The 16,425-nt window shown below is 40.0% G+C and overlaps 1 pseudogene; it reads right to left on the bottom strand.

Moving 5' to 3' along the window:
• Window positions 1–7,754: 7,754 nt before the first annotated feature.
• On the bottom strand, window positions 7,755–8,880 carry LOC123324561 (annotated as a pseudogene).
• Between the last annotated feature and the right edge of the window lie 7,545 nt (window positions 8,881–16,425).

The raw sequence follows: 16,425 nt of genomic DNA, 5'->3' as shown, positions 1-16,425 counted from the left end.
CTATTTCAACCATATTTACATCTAGCAGCCGAATCCTTGCTTCCATCTCAGCCATATCGTATAGTTTCCAGCCTGGGCACCCTCTCGAAAGAGAGAAGGTAGATCTAATGGCTGGATACAACTGATACCACTGAGAAGAGTGTTCATCCTTCTTTAGAGGCACTTAAGACTTTGTCACCAGTGGTTAGAAGAACAGACGCTGTGAGTAATTTGTTGAGTGGTTTATGTAAACTAAGTGCATTTCCATTTTTATGGCCTCTGACTTCCCATGATTGAAAATTTAAACCCAAGGACAGGGAGAAGGAATCTCATCTTTCTCCCATGATACTTTCCTTGATGGGAAAAAAAAAAGAATTTAACCTGATAATTACATAACCTCTCTACTATTACAACACTACGTGGCAACCTCAAGGGATCCTAAGGAGCCTGGGAAATCATTTCTACACATGACTGTGAACCATGTATGGAAAAAGATTCCACCAGTGTCTTCATTGAACTAGTCGGTCTACTGCCCTGAATTATTCTGGAACCAATAAGTTCATAGCTGACTTATAATCATTTCCCTTCATGTGATTTGAACTGTGAGTCACCTGTTCCACTGAAATTATGGACACACTGGTGTATTTTTAACATACTATGAGCCACTCTTCTAGAATAAAACAGAACAAAAATGCAATATGCAATTGTCTGGAGAGTAATGGTGTGTAAATTCTTGAGTACAGATCTATGTCCTGGATCTTATAGGAGCTGATGAAGGGCTCCAGGGCTGAGGCTCTCAGCCCATCTTCCCCAGGGCTGTCTTCCCAATGCAAGAGAAGAAGAAACACTACTTCCTACAGTGAATCATTCTTTGGGGGCTCCCACAGCCCTTGGTTTCTGTCTTCCTCTTTTCTGGATCTTGTCTTATTCATCTTTGTAGTTTCCAAACCAAGCATAGTAGAATCTGTGTACATATCTTTTGAATCCATCCATCCATTCATTCCTTTATTTAATAGATATTTGTCAAGTACCTATTATGTGCATTAGCCTGTGCTAAGCATTAGGAATGCAAGAGAATAAACCAGTTACTTCTCTGAAGGAGCTTAATTTTCATATGTTGAGGGTGAGGGAAGTCAGACTATACATGAAAAATTACACAGATAATTCCAACTTCAATATTTTTAAGTGCTCTGAAGGATTAGCGAGTCCTGACCAAACTCTGCTAATGAGCTAGCAATATGACACTGGCCAAATTACTTAACCACTCTCAGTTCCAGTTTTGTCATTTGTGAAATAAGAGATTCATATGAGTTAATGTCTAAAATCCTTTTTAGGCCTGAACTTGATGACTCTGTGCTTGCTTAATGAAGAAATATATTATGTACAAAGAGTAGCTGATCAAAATTACCCATTAAATAATAATACCAATAATGATTATCAAGAGTTTGTTTGATAAGTGTTCAAACTCTCTGTAACTATAATGGGAACCTTCCCACAAGGAGAGAAATAAAGTAGGGAATCTGCTAAACAATAACAACAACAACAAAACACAAAACAAAACACAGTTAGATTAAGAATTAGAGTAAAATAAATGAAATGTCTTGAATCCTAAATACCTGGCATCATTTTGAATGATTAATAAGGCAGTGTGAAGTTGTAACAGAAATCTTTTCTAGCTCCAGAAGATTACAAATAGTGCATGGGGTTACAAAAGAGATAACATATTTTTGAGAATTAAGTTACTCAGTTGTCTAATGCTGCATTTAAAAAAGGCCTGGTTCTTGGCAGGAGACTTCCGGTTTGTTTTCATGTGAAAGGGAAAAACTTTACCAGTGAGACAGATAAGAGGAGGTGGGACAGTTATCTCCTCCTCTCCCCATAGAGGAAGGAAGGGAGGTGCTCAGATAGTTATTTCCTCAAAGCTGAGGGAAGAAAGCTCAAGGGAATCTCCCCTAAAGTTTGTGGCTTAGCTGGTAGACAGACTGACATCTCAAAGCCTGGTGGTCGCTTGCTGACCTGCCCTGGGGCTCTTGGAAGAAGGAGCGTGGGGGAAAGAGGTGATGTGACTACAGTGAGCCAGGAGGCCTAGGAGCAGGAACTTTCCCTGCGAGTTCACCATTCCCAAGAGCTACAGCAGATGCCTGTGAGTAGGTGGGCCTCTCACCTGTGCCAAAGAGTATCTGTGGAGGGGGCAGAGCTAGTTGGGGACTGCTGCAGCAGGAGGCAGAGAGGCACATACCCAGGAAGGCTGTGGCTTGATGCTGAATAGGAATCCTCCAGAGAACAGACCCTGTCTCACAAGGTGCCACCAGTGTCCCAGGGAGTTTTAGGGATCTGAGTCCTTCTTCAGGGGGGTCCACTGGGTCCACCCCAGACTGAGACAGTAGATCGGAAGTCAGATCAGTGGTGATAACCACAGAAAGGGGACAATGACTCTGCCACACCAAGGTGGAAGTCTTCCTGAAAGGAAATAAGGGTTACATCTGAGAAAAAGGAGAACAATCAAGTAGCCCTGGGTCATCAAAGGACACATTTGTGTCATTCTCTTGCCTGAAATGAGGCTTAGGGAGAAGGACTGACCTCTGAGCAAGCCAATAGGTTTCAGGTCATGAATTATACCGTCAGCATACTTTGGGTTCTTCTAGCATCTCAAAGTCAAGCAGCAGGTGAACAAAGCTTATCACCTTGGGACCAGAGGAAGCAGAGAACCTGGTGTCTGAAGACTCCAACCCTTCCTTAGCACCTCCCCACTGAGGCCACACCCTAGAGTCATCACATGAAGACCATTTTAGGAGAGAAGCAGGGGAAGACTCTCTGAAACACTATATATGTTCATCTAAGAGATACTGAAGGGGCCCCTAGCTGGCTCAGTCAGTAGAGCATGGGACTCTTGATCTCTGGGCTGTAAGTTCAAGCCCCACATTAGGTGTAGAGATTACTTAAAAATAAAATCTTAAAAAAAAAAAATACTGAATACTGCCCAAATGGGTTTTTTAAATGTTTGTGTGATACTAAGCTTTAAAATATGTTGGACTTTTGTTCCTACTTACCAGTGGATGAGGGGGCCAAGGGAAACCTAGAAGAGCTATAACCAAAATAAAGAATTTATACTAATTTTGTACAGTTGACTTTTCAAGTCTGGATTCCTGACCCTCCTATACTCTATTGAGTTAAATAAATAATTGGATCACCAGAAGTCTGAAAAATTAGGTTCTCTTGTAAAAGTAATGTATTGTAGAAGTAATGTAATACAGAAAAACCAGCTATGACCAAATCTGTTGGTTTTTTTTTTAAACCTATTTTGATATGAACTGGAACAGCTTCATTTCCCAGCTCTGCCACTTATTAGGTGTGTTGTCTTGGGCACATTGCTTAATCTCCCTGCCTCAGTTTCTCCATCTTTAGAAAGTATAAAATAATAGCTATCTTGTGGAATTATTATAAGGTTTAGGAATAACACGTGTAGAGTTCAAACATAGTCCTTGGCATACAAGTGATGCTCAACGTTGAGGATTACCATTAGCATGATTACTGTATGTTGTGGCCTTCTTATTTTTTTTTTAGAACAGGGAAGTCAGAATCACTGGACTTTGCTTAGGATTTGCTTCAGATGAATAAAGCTTAATAAATCTCTTAACCATAGCCAATTCTCCAAATGCTTATTATAGTCAGACTATGTTTACCAAAAACCACACTGAAGTAAAAATCTATTTGTTGCTGACATTACTTTGTAGAGTCTCTTACGTTAAAATATGCTTCCTCAATGAATTGAGAAAAAATTGAGACTTAAATGTGGAAATTAACTTTAGAAGTCACTGAAAACCTTGAGACTTGTTTCTTAGACAATGGAAATGGAGAACTGAGACATTTTTATTTGATCTTCAAAGGTAACCAAGTAGGCTGTTTTTGGCCCCGAGTTCCTCCTCTTCCAAACTAGTAGGAACCATTTTGTCCTGAAACATCAAAAAATTACTTTAATTCCCTTTAAAAAGCTAAATAGTCCCCTGTCATGATGGAAAAGGCATGGAGAAAAACTCTTTTTGAGAATAATAATAGATAAGAAGAAAACAGCATGGTTTACTTGTTCTATAAATACTTGAATAGCAAAAGGTACTGAACTTTTCTGTCTCCGGTAGTGTATTTTTCTTATTTATCCATAGCATTTCTGTATGCCGAAAAGATGTTTAATAATATACATTGAAGACAAATCAGGAACAAAAACATCTCTCAAGCTTCCTAATTCAAAATGACACAAAGTGACACAACATGACTACAACCATTGAGATGAAAATAGACAAGAGGTAGTGCATCTAGATATTTTCATCATCTAGGTATCTTCCATTGTTTCAAATGTTTTTGCTTTTTGCTAAATTCCTTCATTCTTATCTCTGTGATTAATCATAATTAATTCATGATTAATCATAACTGAACTCTACCTGTGTTACTTCTTTTTTTTTTTTTTAAAGATTTTATTTATTTGACAGAGAGAGACACAGCGAGAGAGGGAACACAAGCGGGGGGAGCGGGAGAGGGAGAAGCAGGCTTCCCGCGGAGCAGGGAGCCCAATGCGGGGCTCGATCCCAGGACCCTGGGATCATGACCTGGGCCGAAGGCAGACGCTTAACGACTGAGCCACCCAGGTGCCCCTACCTGTGTTATTTCTAAGCCTTCTAATTATCCAATAACCACAATTTCAGTATCTCCCCAGTGTTTCTACTCCCTGTGATTACAATTCCTCTCTACTCCATTTTAGCATGATGCAACTAGGAGTCGTACTACTCCTGGATGTTCCAAGACACTTGCAAATTCAAATATTCTGTATCATTTGTCCCTCACCCTCACTGATCTACGAGCACAAAATACCTCCTGCCCATGGGTTCTGTCTCACTTCATCTTTGTGCCATCCTTGGGAAGGAGGATTTTATGAACCCTTAAAAGTAGAGAGAAAAACAAACAGATGGAGTCCAGAATTAGTTGTTGATTCATATTATCCACGTATTAAGCATATGGAGGTCTAATATTAAAATTAGCCTGAGCTCAGAGGCGGCAGAACAACACATCCCAGTTTAACTCCTACCTCATTAACCACTCCTTTTTTGTCATTTCTGTTGGTTCCTCTTTATTTTTCTAACTCTTGATTATAGAGGGTACCATCTACAGGGGACTGCAGAGAGAACTCAGCTCTGGAACCCTTTACAATCTCATCCAGTCTTGTGGCTTTATATGCCATCTGTAAGCTTGGTCTTCCCAAATTGATATCCCCAGCCTAGATCTTTCCTCAAACTACAGAACCTCTTGTATGCAATTGCCTATTTGATGATTCTACTCTAAATTCTAACTGGTACCTCAAACTTAATATTCCAAAACCAACTTTCTGTTCACCTCCACTTCTGCCTGCCCTCTCAAAGTCTTCTCAACCTCAGTTAATGACCATTTAATCCTTCCAGTTGCTCAGGCCAGAAACTTTGGGTCCTCCTTGACTCTTCTCTTTCTTTCATCTCCCACATCCTGTTACCATGGATTTATAGCATATCCAGAATCCAACTACTTCTCTCTACTTTCATCACAACCAACCTGGTCCAAGTACATCATTTCTCACCTTCATTATTGCAGTAGCCTGCTGTTGGTCTCCCTGCTTCCATTCCATGGGGCCCACTTCTGTTCTCAACATAGCAGCTAAAGTGATCCTGTTAAAAACTAAGTCCAATCATGTCATTCCTTGTTCTAGTGGCTTCCCATCACACTCAGAAAAAAACCACAAAATTTTATAGTGCGTACAACTGTTCTACACAATCTGCCTTTACATACACACACACCCACACACACCACCTCCAAGCCTTCCCTCTGACTTCATGACCTCCTCCTACATTACCCACCCCCACCCCCCTGCCTTGTTCATTCTGCCTCCTTAGGATTCCCAGATCCTGCCATGTATGTTCTATTCTCATGTCCTTTGACTTTATGTTTCTTCTGATGGATAGCTCTTCCCTCAAATATCCATGTGGATTATTCCCTCACTTCCTTCATACTTTTGCTCCAACATCCTCTTCTTAGTCATGCCTTTCCTGACAATCTTATTTTAAACTCTAAAACCTCCTTCCCTTACTGTTCCCCACACCACATGACTTCCTATTGCTTCTCTCTTCTCTTATTTTCTCTATATACCACTTATCATCATCTAGCAAACTATACAATTTACCAGTTACTTTTAAATATTTTCTATATGATGGTCTTTCTCCAATTAGAAAGTAAGTTCCATGAATGCAACATTGTTTATGCTGTTATTTTTTGTTGCACCCACAGTACCTGGTACATAGTAAGCACTTAATTAATAATTATGAAATAAATAGTAGTGGACTCGTACTGAATTTTATGTGTATTAATTAATTTAAATCTCACAAAAATCCTATGAGACAGATCCTATCATTATCCTAATTTTACAGATAAGGAAATTGAAGCACAAAATGCATAAGTATCTGACCCAAGGTCATACAGCTAGGATACAGTGGACGCAAGTTTCCAATCCACCTATGCTAGCTCTAGAGTCTGAGATCTTAACTACTTTGCTATATCATTTCTCAGAAAATTCTACCTTATCATTGGTCAACTTTAAATAACCAGACATTTGTATAATGGTTTTACTTTGTCCTTTTCCTTTTGGTTTATTATATTAGAAGATCTTAGTGAAACAATCATGTTTCTAAAACCTTGGTATCAGTAATAACTCCAATTTGTAAGTGGACCAAATAAAGAGTGTATCTCTCTTCTTGGTATACACAATTAGGATTGAGGGTTTTTATATTTTGTCCTAGGGCATTAAGATGTTCGTGGCTATTTGCATTATTAAAAGAAAGGGCCAGAACTTGTGTCCATCAGACCTTGCACTCTGATTTTCAGTTTGGGGAATATTGTCAAGTAGTCCTGATGAAAACAAAATTGTCTTGTTGGGTTTGACTGTCAGCTCTGAAATTTGCAAACATTGTGACACCATGGGAAGAAAATTAGTTTCTTCATCTGCAAAAGAAGTTCATTACACACATCTTGCCTACAACATTGCTATACAGTGTGATTCAATGTAAATCATTATTACCGATGGATAATACATTTGTAAAATTGTTTTCCCTCTGCTGAAAAGATTAGAAATGAAATGGAAATAGACATAAAGTATAGGCTGAACCCTCCCTGTCAAGAAGTGATTTGTTTCTTCTAATTTTTCCATATACTAATGATGACCTATCAGAAAGAGAAATTAAGGGTGCCTGGGTGGCTCAGTCAGTTAAGCATCTGACTCTTGATCTGGCTTAGGTCATGATCTCAGGGTCATGGAATTGAGCCCCATGTCGGGCTCTGTGCTTAGCAGGGAGTCTGCTTAAGATTCTCCTTCTCCCTCTGCCCCCTCCCCCTGCTCTCTCTCTTTCAAATAAATAAATAAATAAATCTTTGGGGGAAAAAAAGAGAAATTAAGAAAACAATCCTATTTACAAGAGCATCAAAAACAATAAATACTTAATAATAATTTTTTTTTTTTAGTAAAGAAAAATGTAGGGACTAACACACCCTTTTAATATGTTTTTAAATATTTTTAAGGTTTAAAAGTGTTTAAAGTTTGTAATTCCTAGTAGGAAAACATTATCTAAATGACTACCCTAATGGCAAACCACTATAGAATGTTTCAGTTGCATGTGGGGCAGAGGGGTAGGGATTCTCTTCACAGCACCCCAGCTTTCTTCATGAGGAGGTCAGAGGTACACTGGTTTGTATTATTGCAACATCCATTAGGTGATCGTTGCTTTTCCTTCAGCAAGGGCTTTATTTGTCAGAAGGGCATTATTATGCTTGACCTCCAAATTTGGATGACAATTTACTGATGAGATTCATAACCTTTGGATTGCCCTGATATTTTGACATATTCGCTGGGTTCTGGGCCACATCCTGGAAGGCCACCCTAACTTCTGGATCCTGCATGGCTGCGAGAACCTCTGGATCACTAAGAATTTCATTGAGCCCAGGCATTCCTCCAGGAAAATTACCAGGCATTCCCCCAGGAAAGCCACCTGGGAAAGAGCCCTACTGAGCTCCTGATTGTCGTCTGGCTTCTTCCTCCCTCTGGGCTCTCTCATGTTCTTCCCAAGCCGCCTTAACCCTTTCTGTTCTTTCTTTGATCTCTCGCTCTTCACGTTTTCGCTCATACTTTCTCCGATGTTCAGCAATTTTCTGGGCCCTCGGTTGAACTTCTTTCAGCATTGCGCTAGCATCTTCATCGTAATCCAGTTTACAAGCAAGGGCAAGATCATGTGCTGCTTCTTCCCAATGGCCCAGAAGTCTGTGTGCTTTCCCTCGCCACTTATAAGGCTGAGCTGAATCAGGATTTATTTCAATAGCTCTGTCACAGTCTCAAATGGCAGCATTTGGCTTCTGTAATTTGATGAAGACACTGGCTCTCTTGGCATACGGAATGGCCAAGCGAGGATTCAGTTTGATGGCATCTGTGAACAAGTCAATGGCTTTCTGTAGTTCACCATCATTTAGGGCATCAATGGCAGCCACTTTTTTATCATTTGCCTGATCCATCATTTCCTCGGTTATCTCTACATTTTCATCTCCCATTTCTTGAGGGGCATCAGTATCTGGTTCAATCACACCTTCATTGTCAATTGCTAGATCACTTTCCTCACTTGATGGTTCGTCTGTCTTTATGTTTTCCTCCGCCTTCTTACTATCTGTTTTTTCTTCCTTGATATTGTCTTCTGATTTAGTTTTATGAGTGGCAGGTGCTATTTTACCCCCCATGCTCTCCACCCACTCCCGCAGGAAGCGCATTTCCTCGGTGTGCAGAACGCTCGGATCCTGCTTACACATTTTCACAAAGGCCCGAAGCTCACTCACTTTGCGGGGGTTCATGGTCCAGAGGCGGTGAAAGGCGGCAGGCGCGGCTGAGGTTGCGGCCCGATTCCAAGCCCGGGTACTAGCTCAGCGTGATCGTGTGGAAGGGCAATACTTAATAATAAATTTAACCAAGGAGGTAAAAGATCTATACACTGAAGACTCTAAGACATTGATAAAAGAAATTGAGGAAGACACAAATAAATGAAAAAATATTCTATTTTCATGGATTGGGGTAACTAATATTGTTAGAAAGTCCATACTACCCAAAGCTGTCTAGAGTTTCAGTGTAATCTTTATCAAAATCCCACTGGTATTTTTTCACAGAAATGGAAAAAAAAATTCCAAAATTTGTATGGAGCCACAAAAGACCCTGAATAGCCAAAGCAATCTTGAGAAAGAAGAACGAAGCTGGAGGCATCACACTTCCTGATTTAAAACTATATTACAAAGCTATAATAATCGAAATAGTATGGTACTGGGATAAAATAGATACTCTGTAGATTAATGGAAAAGAATTAAGAGCCCAGAAATAAACCCATACATATAAGGTCACCTAATACTTGACAAGAGAGCCAAGAATACTTAATGGGGAAAAGATAGTCTCTTCAATAAATAGTGTTAGTAAAACAATATTCACATGCAGAAGAATGAAACTGGACCTGTATCTTACACCATACACAAAAATTAACTTGAAATACATTAAAAATTTAAATGTAAGACCTGAAACCGTAAAATTCCTAGAAAAATACTTTAAGAAAAAGCTCCTTGACACAGGACTTAGCAATGATTTTTTGGATATGAGACCAAAAAGAATAGGCAACAAAAGCAAAAATCAACAAGTGAGATAACATCAAACTAAAAGGTTTCTGCACAGCAGAAGAAACAATCAACAAAATCTGAAAAGAAACCTACAGAATGGGAGAAAATATTTGGAAATCACAAATGTAATAAGGGGCTAAACTCCTTCAACATAATAGCAAAAACAATAAATAATCTGATTAAAAAATGGGCAGAGAACCTGAATAGACATTTTTGTAAAGAAGACATAAAAGTGGGCAACAGGTACATAAAAAGATGCTCAACATCACTCATCATCAAGGAAACCCAAATCAAAAGCACAGTAAGATATCACGTCACACCTGTCAGAATAGTTGTTATCAGAAAGATAAGAGGTAACAAGTGTTGGCAAGGATGTGGAGAATGCTAGTGTACTGTTGGCAGGAATGTAAATTGGTACAGCCGCTATGGAAAACAGTATGGAGGTTCCCCAAAATATTAAAAATAGAGCTACTAGATGATTCAGCAAGCCCCCTTCTGGGTATATTTCCAAAGGAAATGAAATCAGGATCTTGCAGAAATACCTGCATGTTCATTGTGGATTACTTACAGTATTCAATACATGGGAACAACCTAAGTGTCCATCAACAGATGAATGAATAAAGCAAATGTGGTGAATATTATTCAGCCATAAAACAAAGAAGGAAATCCTGCCATGTGTGACAACATGGGTGAAGCTTAAGGGCATTATGCCAAGTGACATAAATCAGACAGACAGAAACAAATACCATATGATCTCACTTGCACATGGAATCTGAAAAAGTCAAACTTATGGAAACAGAGTAGATTGATGGTTTCCAGGGGCTGGAAGACAGAAGAAATGGGTAAAAGTGGTCAAAGGGTACAAACTTACAGTTATAAGATGAATAAGTTCTGAGATCTAATTTACAGTGCAGTGACTAAAGTTAATAATACTGTATCGTGTACTTGAAAGTTGCTAAGAGAGTAGATCTTAAATGCTCTTACCACACACAAAGAAAGTAATAATGTGAGAGGATGGATGCCTAGCCTTATTGTGGTAATCACTTTCAAATACCTACATGTATCAAATCATCACATCCTACCTTACACATTGTATGTCAATTATACAATTACATCTCAATAAAGCTGAATGAAAAAGAAGTTAAAGCCTCAACTAAAACTGGCAAGTTATTTAATTATAAAATCTGGTTGAATTTTTTTCTTAATATAGTAAACTTAATAATTATTTTTAAAGTAATAATGTTATCTGTTAATATCTTTGCACTTTGATTTAGAAATTTCCTTAGAATAGATGTTTTTCTCTACATTTTGCTATTAACTCAATGTTTTCAGATGTAGCGAATGATGACATATTTTCTTTCATTTAGGTAATGTGTTTTTTTAGCATTTCCAGCATTAAAAAAGAAGCATTTGAGCCATTTAAATGATCAATTATGTATGTTATATTTATCCTTAAGATATTTTAAGTCATGGTAGGAAAAAGCGCAAATATTTCTAACCTTGACGTCCCATTTTATCACTGAATTCTTTTGCCCTTTCTTCCTACCCTTGCCTTTCTGCTTTAACCCCCACCCCCAACCCCATACTCAGCCTCCTAGCACTGGATTGTACTTTATGTTTAAGACATAAAGTCTTAAGGATCACTTCCTGATGATATTTCTTTCTTTTTAAGGGGGGGAGGGGCAGGGGCAGAGGGAGAGAGAGAATCTTTTTTTTTTTAATGTTTTATTTATTTATTCATGAGAGTCAGAGAGAGAGATGCAGAGGCAGAGGGAGAAGCAGGCTCCCCGCCTAGCAGGGAGCCCGATGCGGGACTCGATCCCAGGACTCTGGGATCATGACCTGAACCGAAGGCAGACGCTTAACCTTCTGAGCCACCCAGGCGCCCGGGAGAGAGAGAATCTTAAACAGGCTCTCCACCCTGCACCTGAGCCCAGAGTGGGGCTCCATCTCACAACCCTGAGATCATGACCTAAGCCAAAACCAAGAGTGGTTAACTGACTGAGCCACCCAGGTGCCCCTCCCCATGATGTTTATAAATGTTTGGAAAGGCAGTCACAGGCTCTCAGTTCCCTCTCAGCTGCATAAGAATGGCCCTTATCACACTTCCCGATCAAGTGATAAAGAGCGCTCACCGCTCACGCTGGATTTATCAGCTTGTGTAGGAATCTCTTTCCCAGTTTCAGACTCAACGCATACTCCTTTGTTCTGCTTAAGCACGTGTGTCCCATGGCACCTGGCCAGCCCCACTACTGTATCTGTCCCCTGTGGGAAAGAGTCGAGGTCCTTCTGTTGTAGCACAAGAGGGGTACACGCAGGCCAGTTGCCCTGTGTTGGCTGCTGAGAGGGACTCCATGGCCGTGGGGGACCACCACACACTACTGGAGCTGATCTTGCCTGTCTCTTCCCTGTGTGGGTAAAGCATTGTTCCACCCAGTTCCTGACTCTTTTGCGTTTTCCCAGGTGACTCTGGTAGTAAGATGCACTGGGCACGGGGCTCCTGGGTGGCTCAGTCGGTTGGGCGTCTGCCTTCGGCTCAGGTCATGGTCCCGGGGTCCCGGGATCGAGCCCCGCGTCGGGCTCCCTGCTCGGCGGGGAGCCTGCTTCTCCCTCTCCCTCTGCCTCTCTCCCTGCTCATGCTCTCTCTCTGTATCTGTATCTCTGTGTCTCAAATGAATAAATAAAATCTTAAAAAAAAAATAATAAAAAAAGATGCATTGGGCAGAAGTGTTTGGACTTCTACTCCTGGTGATAGGCAACAGATGCTACTTGCTCAACACCAAATCTTTAGAAAAATTACTGCTTGTTTGTGTTGCTTTATTTTGTTTTTGTGGAAAGTATTGGTAAGCTAGAACTTTGTGCCCCAGTGCAGGAATCTGAGTGGAGACACAGGAAGGATACAGAGAGGGCCTGTACTCACATAAGCCTTGAAATTAGGACATCAGGCCAAGTTTCCATAAATCCCCAAGGGAAAGAGAAAGCCTCGAATGATATGGGGTTACAACAATCTTACTGTAATCTCAAAGGATCAGTGAGAATATCCACTTATGGGGGGACTGCTATAGCACCTTCAGAGTATTATAGGTAGTTTTTAAAATCCAAAAAACTGGGTGCTGTTGTCCTAGCCAGCAGTCCCCAATCCTATCAGACTATAATTTGTATACACACTTCCCCCAAATAAAAATAACTCCCTAAGTATAATATGAAGCAAAAAAAAAGAAAGCAATTCATAACAAACTAACATGTGGAATAGAAACTAGCTAGCCAAAATTTTACTTTGAAAAACTTATAATGAACCAGGTAAAAGCCATCTATTCATTTCTTTATTTTTAATTCACAGAAACACATGTTAAATTTTTGCATGAAAAGAGGGAGCCTAGCTTACTGGTTAAGAGTGTGGTTCTGGAGTCTGAATGCCAGGGTTTGCATTCTGATTCTGCTTTTTCCAGCAAATTACTTGAATTCTTTGGCCAGTTACTCAGGTTCTCAGTGTCTTAATTTCCCAGTATAAACAATGGGGATAGAATTAGTACTACCTTAATGAGTTTTTGTGAGTATTCGATGAGTTAATACATGCAAAGCACTTGGATCAGGCTCAGTAAATGCCAGGTGTCATTATTATTAGGAAACGGCTTGAACGAGACTATTAGATATGCCAACACAGGAACGAAGTACACTTGTAGAACTTCTACAAAGGTTTATACTGTTTTGCCCTTAATTAAGCTATTTTCAAAGTATATAAAATAATAGACCCTTCTTCCCAAATTGAAGAGCCCTTTAGGCAAGGACTCTGGAAGGAGGAGGAGAGGAGCTCAGATCACAAGGACATAGGCTGGGAAGCAGAAGTGACCACTAAGTCTGGGTAGGAGGGATGATGTTGAGCTCGTAAATTCATAGAGCCAAAGATTTAAAACTTCAAAAGGTGTAAAAATGAAAAGCAAAATTCTGATTTTTTGACCTCTATGCCCACATGTGATGCCATTGCCAAGGACTACTACTATATATATTTTTTTAAGATTTTATTTATTTGACAGTGAGAAACACACAGCGAGAGAGGGAACACAGCAGGGGGAGGGCAGGCAGAGGGAGAAGCAGGCTTCCCACCCAGCAGGGAGCCCGATGTGGGGCTCGATCCCAGGACCCTGGGATCATGACCTGAGCCGAAAGCAGATGCTTAACAACTGAGCCACCCAGGCGCCCCAAGGATTACTACTATTAACAGTGTCTTATTTTTCCTTCCAGAAAGTATCTGTAAATTTCAAAGCATACGTATTTTTATTTGATGTAAATAAAATGAAGTTTCTGTCTGTCTCTTTGTTACTGTAGTGTGCAATAACATCTGGATGGGATTCCAATACGTTTGAAAGGAATTCATTCAGGCTTGACTTAAAATACAGATTTCATGACAGGGATGAAAGTCACTTTGGAGAGTCTTTGGGTCATTCCAAGAAGCCAGGCAGTATCCTCTAAAGCAACTGGTACTGAAGTACATGAAGCTTGTGTGCTGCCAACTGGGAAAGAAGTGCCATATAGATTAAAAGTTCAAGGACAGAAAAACCAAACTGGGGTTTCAGATATGGATCCTAAATGGAAATTCACAGAAGTAGGCACTCCAAATTGCAGGTGTTGATTTCTGAGAAAGCTCTTTATCATGTGATAGTTTTTTTGTTTGTTTTGTTTTTGCGGTATCCTTTAGGATAAGTAGCAGTAGGGATTTATTTTATTTTATTTTATTTTATTTTATTTTTTATTTGGGCATATTGTCAGTTAATACATTTCTCAAGCCACCCTGGACAAGTTCACTAATTGTACATGGATACTTTCCTCACATATGGTATTTTGTGGTATACACAACAAATATGAATGTGTACTCTGTACCAGGCATCATATTAAGTGATAAGGTTATAAAAATAACCAACACTTTGTCCTTGACCTCACAGAGTTCAAGTCAAATTAAGAAAAAAATTCCCACCAATGGTCTGCAGAAAATGTCAGATACATTCCACTTAGAGCCCGAAGCTCTTAACTTTGTAGAGAAGAGAGCATAGAGAAGGCATCTTTGGATACTATGGAGACATTTTTAGAATAGTTTTTTATTCATAAATATTCATTTATTCATCCCTGCAACAAATAATTACTTAGTACAAGTATTTGGTTGATAGGCCCTGGTAGGTCATTGTGAGGACTTTGGCTTTTACTCTGGTAAGAGATTAGAATTTTACGAGCAGAGCTGTGACATCATCTGACTTATTTGGTAGCAGGTTTACTATGGTTACTGTATGGAGAATAGAGTCTGGGGAGCAAGGGCAGAGAAACTAGGTAAGAGGCTATTACAATAATCCAGAGAGAGGTGATGATGGCTTGGACCAGGGTATTGATGGTACAAGACATACACATCATTTGTATTCAGGATATATTCTGAAGACAGGTGTGGTGATGGATTAGAGGTGGGGTTTGAGCATATTGTCGATGGAGATTTGGATTTAACAGGGGTTAGGCTTTAGGCAGGCATATATGCTGTATGCTGGAATATGATGATGTGAACATGAACACAGGATAATTGATTGCAACGATTGAATATGGAAGTCAAGTTGGATAAAGGGGACTATGAGTACCTGGGATGAGGTGAAGGAAAGTGAAAAGGGGATAGAATCAACAAATCATTGGTTTTGATATGGTCAGAGATCTTTGGAGACAGGTTCTAAGAGAGTGAGCTAGAAAAGTAGGTGGTGACAGAAGGTTGGACGCTGGAAATTTAGATGACGGAAGGGTTGCCTTTTTGGTAATAATGAGGGCTAAGACACAGCAAAAGAATGAGTCACTGATGTAAGGTGATGGGCAAGGAGGAGAGAAAGTGAAGGAATTTAGACGCTAGAATATTGGAAGAAGCCTGGATTTTGAAATGCCTAAGAATTAAGACAGTAGTAATGTTGAAGAGAGTGACAGTAAGCCAGGAATTAAAATCTGGTGGATAACTGCAAGACGAAGAGGTATTGGGCGGTATAGTCAGATGATAATCTGATAATTCATCTGATAATATAGTCAGATAATTTTAGGGAGGAGGAAAAGAGAATGACCTGGAGGTGAAGCAAGGAGGACACCTATCCCACATCCTATTTTAGCTGCAGGCCCATTATTTCCAGGAATATGGAGGAAAACCAGGCACCATATGAGAGTATCTCAGGAGAGAACCAGGTTTATAATAAGGCCAGAAGGTGAAGGAAATGTTGAGAGAAGAGTTTGGGAAAATAAGCGAGTTTGCTGATGGTGCTCTGTGAGTTCGGGCAGGCACAGGGCCCTCCTCACCCTAGCCCCTGAAAAAACAGAGGCTGGTAGCCTGGTGGTGTTCTTCCAGGAGCCCCTTCAGTGGGCATAAGCTTTCTAGGCTTCGGCAAATCATGAATCTGTGTTAGCAGAATATAGAATATTGTGGATTTTGGAAGTAGAAATGCCTTTTGCATTTTAGAATTAATACTCTGTCTACTCCCAGGAGGTCCTGGATGTTGAAGCAGTCCACATACCTACTGCAGATTTTCTGTAATGGGTACCTGAAGCGATTCATCAGGCACAGAGAAGGGACCCATTTGGATTGATTAGCCCCCTAGGACTAAGACTATTAAGCAATTATCAGGGAACATAGACTTCCTGAACACCTCAGTAAGTGCCCTGTTTGATAAGGAAATTAACACTAAGGTAGAAGAGAGTTGAGGTTCCTGGAACAGTTTATGGTGCAACACTGAT

Source organism: Neomonachus schauinslandi, chromosome 4 (assembly GCF_002201575.2).
Source record: "Neomonachus schauinslandi chromosome 4, ASM220157v2, whole genome shotgun sequence".
NCBI classification, from domain to species: Eukaryota; Metazoa; Chordata; class Mammalia; order Carnivora; family Phocidae; genus Neomonachus; species Neomonachus schauinslandi.
This window is presented reverse-complemented; position numbering and strand designations above follow the sequence as displayed.